This window comes from Cottoperca gobio, chromosome 18 (assembly GCF_900634415.1).
Source record: "Cottoperca gobio chromosome 18, fCotGob3.1, whole genome shotgun sequence".
Lineage (NCBI taxonomy): Eukaryota > Metazoa > Chordata > Actinopteri > Perciformes > Bovichtidae > Cottoperca > Cottoperca gobio.
The window spans coordinates 9,408,375-9,416,283 of NC_041372.1; positions in this window are offsets into that span (position 1 = coordinate 9,408,375).

Consider the following 7,909-nt stretch of genomic DNA (forward strand, 5'->3'; position numbering starts at 1 on the left):
TCCTTTCCTAGAATTCCACTTGCCTCCTTTTTAAAGTAATTTGAGGACGGAGCCTCCCATCAAGACGGCATGACGTCACGCTAGAGCCTCAGGCTAACACGGAGGGAGATTGTCACCGGCCCCAATAAACCCCCCCCGGAGCAGAGGCATTTCACGGCTCACTCAGGACTTCCCGACTTCCCGTGTCCTTGTTCGGGAGAACGAGGCAAGGTGGTGTTTCAGTCATTTATTCCTCCGTGACAACCACGTCAGCAATTCCGAACGTAACTCACTGTTTTAGTATATTCAGTATATTCAAAATGTTTCCGGCTCACTGTTTAAAAGGTAAATAAACTAAGAGCAGGATAATCAATGCTTCCACATTTTGTATGGTGACTCTGTAACTAATGGACTGGTGTCATATGAACGAATGAATCTCGATGCTGCTATTGTTTTGTTTTTTTCCTCTGCTTTCAGTTCATATGGAATAGGATTTACTGCGGTGAAGCCCTCATCAATAATGCAGAGCAGAGATCACATGCAACAAATGTGTCCCAGAACGGACTGTCAGTTACTCACTATTATGTTTATGTATTTAAAAAGAAGTTTGAAGTTTTCTTTCTTTTTACTCACTGAAGTGGTCAAAATCCTTTTTATTATTATTATTCCTTAGTGTGTGTGTGTGTGTGTGTGTGTGTGTGTGTGTGTGCACATAGGCATTTTTGCTGAAACTGCAATATAGGTATTTTGTCGAGCTATTTTAGTCAATATATTATTTTAGTCTCCTACTTGGATTACACCCTATTTTGATATCTGTAAATACATTTTCTTTCCATTTAGATGATGTGGATTGTTATATAATATAAATGTATGTACAGAAAAGATGTATGGAAAGAGTTCAAGGACAGTGCCTGCTTCCTAAGGCACTATTGTTTTTCTTCTTGTAAATTATTAATAACATTAATTACTGCTTTGATGTGCGCATTCAATTCTTCTAGAGCTATAGTAAATCATATATGTGACTCTCCTTCCCCCCCCCCCCCCATGTACAGTTGTAAACCAGTTTGGTGGCAATAAGCGCTGCTCAGATTTTATCCATATATATGCGAAATTGTGAACTTTTGGGCTACGGAGTCTGAAGTGTGTCACCGGAATAATTATAGATTTTTATAATCAATTCTAAACTGATAAATGAATTTTAAAAAGCTAATAATAATTGATTGAATACATGTGAATTTAAAGTATGCATTATATAATTCAAAAGATCATTTTAATATGCTAATAAATCATTTGAGTCCAGTTAATTTGATTTTGTATATGTATTTGGATTATTTTAAAAAGGAATAGCATTCTGTCGTCAATGCTAGCGCTGTTAGCTAAAGTTAGCCATTTTGGTGAAAAACATATTTTGCTTACTGTGTGCAACTTTTCTATGCGGTTCTTAATCATATGCTGGCTCCCTAAATAAAAAATGTAAGAACACTTTGAGAAGCCCTTACTTACGGTATTTGTTCCTCGGCTGCAGAGCTTGTATGAACGGTGTAATGAGACCGGCGCTGACTTTTGTATCTGCAGTCAAAACATCTTTCCAGGAGAAGGATCTGGCAGCGGGGAAAGCTTTGGAAGAGAAACGCAGTGCACTTTATTTTTACAGAGTGCTACAGATCAGGCTGTAAAAGGTCCAAATTAAACGCTTTCACACAGCAGTACTATTAATAGGAATTGTTCCTGTTCCACATATTTTCATGATGGTGGTATGTAGTCTTGCCAGCTCTCAGATTCACATTGACTTGTCATACAGTCAATCACACTGTGGACATCAACTTCACTGACCTGGAACGAAACCATACGGATCAGCGAAGCATGTCTTGGAAACTCATTTACTCCTTAAATATCGCCAGAGAGAGCAGAGGAATAATTGGCCATCACTGTGGTTAAATATTGGTATGAATAAAACAGAAACTGGTGGCAGTAGTTAAATTAACTATACAAATCCACAGACAGATTGTGTGTAATTGCAGTCGCTTGCTTTTGAGGCAAGGAATGGCAGTTTAGTTCCTGTGGGTGGAGTAATCGCTCCCACTGTGCACCAACAGTGAATACACCACACGTCTGACTGACTCGTGACTAAAACACAAGACATGCTTTATTGGATAGTGATAGATTGGAGAAAGACAGGAAAGTAAGGTAGTTCATGGGAATTGGTCGATTACAGTCGGGCATCACTTATCTGGGGCACGTGTATTGACAAGAACTAGGAAACGGGATCATATTACTCCTGTATTAGCTGCTCTGCACTGGCTCCCGGTAAAATACAGAATAGAATTCAAAATCCTTCTCCTGACTTACAAAGCAATTAATGGTGAGGCTCCAGCATATCTTAAAGATCCCATAGTACCTTATAAACCAACTAGAGCATTACGCTCCCAGACTGCAGGGTTACTTGTAGTTCCTAGAGTCTCTAAGAGTACAATGGGAGCCAGAGCCTTCAGCTATCAAGCTCCTCTCCAGTGGAACCAGCTTCCAGTTTGTGTTCGGGAGGCAGACACACTCTCCACATTTAAGAGTAGGCTAAAGACTTTCCTTTTTGATAAAGCTTATAGTTAGGGCTGGCTCAGGTTTGACTTGGATCAGCCCCTAGTTATGCTGCTATAGGCTTAGACTGCCGGGGGACACCTCCCTGCTCTCCTTCTCTCCTCCCCTCCCTCTCCCTCTGTATGCTTTCTCTTTTTTCAACACATCATTTCTATCAAATGTGGCATTTGTACTATGTTGTTTATCCTGTACACACAACATCTATTGCACGTCTGTCCGTCCTGGGAGAGGGATCCCTCCTCAGTTGCTCTCCCTGAGGTTTCTTCCATTTTCCCCCCTTTAATTATGGGGTTTCTTTTTTCCTTGTGCGATGCGAGGGTCTAAGGACAGAGGGTGTTGTAACCTGTACAGTCTGTAAAACACACTGAGACACATGTATAATTTGTGATATTGGGCTACATAAATACATTTGATTTGATTTGCGTTACTCGCACGAGAGAAGGCACAAGAGCCCAAAAATAAGCAGCTTTTGTCGTGATTTAATTTGAAATAAAACGGATCACAAAGCCTGCTGAAAGAACTGCATCATGATTCAGGTTGGGATTGATTGGGGCATTGTTGCTTCTTCTTTGACACGACGAGCAACAGACACATATTTTCAGGACTTACCAGGTGGTCCAACTTCATTGCTTACTTTTCTCCAAGCAATCTGCTTTTTTTGTGACAAGATTCTAAACAAATTGATGTTTGACATGACTTCATCAAGTTTGGGACTTGATTACCGGTTTGCTTTGACAAGCTTTGGACTTAAAAACTGCGTTTGCTATCCACACTGTCAGTCTATTTGGGAATGGACACATATACACCCTTCTACCATTATATAAGTGTACAAGCCAGTCTATTCAGATCCACGTGTACATTGTGCTCAAAGAACAAAGGCGTATAGGCAGTATAATAAGAGTAATAAGGCCGGGTCATTCAGTGCTGTACTTTGTACTAGTTCCATTATCTGAAATCTCCGTCTCTCCTTCGCACATAGAAAATTACACCTAGTGAATAAGTAATAGGTTCTTGCAAATAAAATCGGATTTGCTCAGTCTTTTACTTACTTGTCAGAAAACAAATTCAACTCAATTTGTTCAATAATTAATTCAAGGTAATTCCCCCCCCCCCTCCCTCTCTGCTTTTAGGTACTTCATCACTGATCCGTGCTCCTTTCATAGGACTCATGAAGAAATAAAGACTGAATTTATTAAATTATACAGGAACCAGGAGAAAGGATTGTTTTCAGCAACAGCACTTTAAGGCCAGACGGAAAATCTCTCCTGCCACAAAGTGCATTAATAATTCTCCAAGAACATTAAATACATTATTATGTTTGTTCAGCCTCAGCGTGCAGTACGTGATGTCGAATGGACAATGAATTACTTCTCCTCCGCAGTGTTTCTTATTACATGTTATTATAAAAACAAAGGTTTTTACTTATCGAGCCCCAGGCGAGTCTATAGGCACAGTTCACAATAACAATTCCCTCAAAATGAAGCCGAGGAGAAATGATTTCTTTAAGTTACTTTGAGAAGTAACATAACGAGTCATTTGTAGGGCAAATCTTTGCCTTGAGATAAACAAAATGAGTGTCAGACCAGACTGCGTATGTGACGGCGTATTATTAATCTTACAATCATTCACAAAGCACTCGTTCTCAAATGTAGTAGCTACCGTCACACGTGTTGAGTGTGGCTCCACTGAGTGTTGAACCTACAACCTCACGGCTTTTTCTAAGTAAATGTTATGCTTCCACAAATAGCAGCTGATCGGTTTATCTGTCGGAAGTGATTTGTTGCAAATGGTCAAAGCCTGCAGGGTTTAGTAGCATTTCCAAACGGCAACCCAATAAACTCGAGCCGCTGACCTTTTTGCTCTCGTCATTGGCCTTGTTCAGCGCAACTCAATTACGACCCCTAACGTCTCACACAAACGCACAACGAGCCTCTTGCAGTCGGTGCCCACGAGGCATCTCAAGAGGAAATGCTTTAATCTTGTTTTTTCTCTCTCCTCCTCCTCATAGAGCTTGTGTTCTCTTCGGGCTGCAGCCGTTTGATCGCCCCATGTCCTCTTAATTCGTGTTTTTCTTTCACTTTCGAATGTACTCATATGCTGATAATAGTCTATTATAATCTGCAAATTTCATTAAACTTTGTGGTTTAAAAAAAGGACCAACTAAGGATACAAAACACACAATACTCATTATCTCCACACGAACTCACTGCTGAATACTGTGGGAGCCGGAGACAGACACACACACACACACACACACACACACACACACACTAAACCATCAGTTACGGTACATTAGCTCTCTCAATATGTTCATTGACACCACGATGAGTGTTTTACTTGACTTGACTTACAGTATGAATACGTCGGCTTGCCTGAAGAAATATCTTGATAAAAGTTTAGTTTCTAACCAAAGCTAAAGACAACCAACTTTCCTTTCTTATGTGGAAAAGGAGACGGTAACTATATATTAATATACTAATATCTTCTGGGGGGGCTAAGCGTTCTTGTGTTGGTCCTGATAACACCATAAAAGATGGATGGATGTGATCCCTCTCATTTCTCAGTCTGCAGTCTGTCGTTATGATTCACTCGCTTGCAGTTTTTGGGAACAGATCGATCATATGGATTGAGCTCAGGCGAGTAACATATTTGAGCTTCTAAAATTCCTCATACATCACAAGAGTAGTGTGAAACGGACAGTTTGACGAAGGAACATTAGGTAATATTTCAGTAAAAGTGCTCAGATCTGACCTCCCTCTTCCTCTGTGACTCTGAGTGTGCTGTGTTGCAAAGCCTTTTATTTAAGTGCCAGTTATGCAATGCACCAAATTGGGTCCGTTTTTTGAACATTTCTTTTTATATGTGTTTCGCAGTTCCCCACAATGAATGTCCAGCCAAACACTTGATAATGAGTTTGATAATTCGATGCTCATCTGCTGATTTACCGAGAGGAGGGAAACAATAGAAAGTGTGAAGTGGCTCCGAGAACAACAATAATCCAATCAGTGACATCATTACATTGGCACTTAAGCACAGCTTTAGTTTTTTGTTTTTTTCACCTTTGCTTGTCTATTGCATCTATTGATTTCCATTTGTCCTTTGATTAGACAAACGGGAGCACTGATGGCAAAACACGATGATCCTGCTGCCTTTATTTTTATATAACTTTACCATTGCTTAAGCTAACCCCACTCGACCCTCGCTTTGCTGTGTTTCTTTGTCTTGATTCTTTTTAAATCTCAGTTAACGTTTTTCGTTTTCAGTTTTTGCAGACTGAGATGAGTTGCTTTAAAATGCACCACAGTTATCACAGCGGAGGGCTGCGTGACTCAAATGATCCTTGAAGTGACATGCTGATTTTTTGGGAAAATAAGTCATCACTTTTTCAAACGGGGTGTGAGGTGGAGCCTGTCGACGACATCTGATTCCCCCTTCTTGCTTTTTCAGTCCTGTGGCTTTGCTTTACAGTACGAGCTCGCTGCCATTCTTTTTCATTCCAGTTGTTTACCCTCATTAGAAGAGACTATTCATTTGAATAGTTATAAAAGCATGTTGCGATATAATTAGTATTTAGACACAAAATCCATGGTCCAAAGCCTATAACTATAAAAAAAACATTTATCAACTTATCTCTCTACTGCTTCCTCTAGTTCCTACTCTGACTTTGTAGACTGCGTATGAGTTCCTATATAGTTTATTGTCCCGACAGCACCCGGATATAAATACGTTATAACTAAGATTCTGTTCAATTTTCACTTAAGTACGAAAGATGAACATTGTAACAATATTACTGTGTAATTCCACATTTCTTTTCGTGGCAGGAAATCCCATTTTATGACATCGGAAGTGACAAAAGGCGGCCCCCGAGACACACTTAATGCGCGTTTCTTTGCTACAAAGTGGGGCATGTGGCACTTAGCACCCCCTAAAGCAAGACCCTGACATCCTGAAATGAGAAGGCCTGATCTGTGTCATCGTTCATAAACTGTGGAGTGGTGAGAGAGGGTCGGATAAAGCATCAACACACTGGAGCCAAGCAGAGGCCTCGGTGCCGTGTTACGTTAAATACAAGCTTTGCATTGGTTGATTATTACCTGGTATTATTATAGAGTTAGTAAAGCTTTTATTAATGCTTCTCTAGAGTTCGATTGCTTCTCTGTCGTGTTCAGCAAACAGAAAGGGGGGGGGGGGGGGATCCTGGCACATCTGTGCGGAGCAGAAAACATGGCCTTCCATTGGCTCTTCAAGGCAGAATCGCTCACACGCAGAAAGACTTGACATTTTGGAGATGAGTCACAAGGTTTTCTGTGGCGTAGGCTGTGAAATAGATAACCATTGCTCAGCAAACTGTTGGGAATATTATCTCTGTACAGTCCACTGCCTGCGACTCGTGTGCAGATACTGCACTCCTGTTCAAATCTGACAATATCATGAGGATACTAATCCAGGAGGAAAGCTTTAGTCTGTTTGCACTAGTGTCTGTTTAATATGGAGACAGGTTTACTCATGTCATTTGAAAGCTGCTCTCCTGTTCTGTTCTCTTGACTTCCCAAAGCTGAACTAACTGTGGATCATTCGCTCAATGTGTCTTTCCCCCCCTCACGTTCTCTTGTTCCTGTGCAGAGCTGTACGTATTCTCGCATCTTCCTCCTCTCTACAATTTTTTCTTTCATAAATGTCTGGGGTTATATATATTTATAAGAATAGTGTGACTTTATTTTTAGGAAATATACTTATTCGCTTTCTTGCCATGAGTTAGATTAGAAGATACCACTCTCATGAAGCTACAGCCAGGAGATGGTTAGCTTAGCAAAGCTTAGCATAAATACTCCAAGGAGGAGAGAAACCGCTAGCCAACCGCCAACCGCTAACCGCTAACCACTAACCGCTCTCTCCAAAAGGTCAAATGAAATGATGCATTACATTTATTAGTGAGCTTTAGAGGTTCTGGTAGGTGGATTTTTGAACGTTGGAGTAGAGTAGGCCTACAGAGAGGAGGTGAAGATGCTGCACAGCTGGTGTCAGGAAAATAACCTCTCTGTTAACGTCAGCAAGACTAAAGAGATGATCGTGGACTACAGGAGACAGAAGGGGGGTGGACACCTCTCCATCCATGTCGGTGATGCTGAGGTGGAAAGCGTCAGCAGCTTTAAGTTCCTCGGTGTGCACATCACTGAGGAACTCTCCACACGGACACAGTGAGCAAGAAAGCTCGACAGCGGCTCTGTTTCCTGAGAAGACTGAGGAGGTTGGGCGTGAACACCAGCATCCTCACTAACTTCTACAGAGGAACCATCGAGAGCTTGCTGACGGGCTGTATCACAGTCTGGTACGG